Genomic DNA, 795 nt, shown 5'->3' on the forward strand with positions numbered 1-795 from the left:
TACACGATTCCTTATAAGATTATCTAACTTTATCAAACAAAAAATATCTATAAGAAAGTCAAATTAAATTTTTATGATCGTTTGAAATTCAAATTTTTGCAACACTAGATATTCACTCGATTTCTCATGTAGCGATTTCCTTATTTTGTTGTAATTCAAAAACGAATAACTGCAGATACATGAAAATTTTACTGAATGTTTATATTAGCATTTCCTATACACCATACAATTTTGAAAATATTTTGACTCTTTTTGAGCTGTTTACGGACATGTTCAGTTTTAAATTTTTTTAGTTTTTTTTTCTATAAATATCAATAAAGTTTTATCTGTTGGGCCAAAAAAGTGTATAAATTTAATACAAAGCTCCTGATATATTGTTACAATATCAGTTGAAAAATATTAAAAATACTTAGGCACAATTTTTTTTATAAGCATTTAAAGATCAAATTTTGACAAAATTTATCAAATAATTATTTTGTAGTTAAAAACTTATAAAATGTTCAACTTTTGTATCTATGAATTGAAAATTTAGAACAAGATTCCACGTAAGTAATTAATTCTGTTACCAAAAAATCTGAAAAATACATTTACACAGTTTATTTTTATAGTCATTTTAAGTTCAAATTTGGACGAAATTACATATTAAAAACCGGGAATAACTATTTTAGTTACCTACTTTGTTGTGATTGTATAATATATTTCGTGGGTATACTTAAAACTTCTTAAGTATACTATTATATATCTATGATAGTATCACGGTTTGTTGTTGATGTATAACGTGTTATAAGTACCTAA

This window comes from Acyrthosiphon pisum, chromosome A1, assembly GCF_005508785.2.
Source record: "Acyrthosiphon pisum isolate AL4f chromosome A1, pea_aphid_22Mar2018_4r6ur, whole genome shotgun sequence".
NCBI lineage: Eukaryota > Metazoa > Arthropoda > Insecta > Hemiptera > Aphididae > Acyrthosiphon > Acyrthosiphon pisum.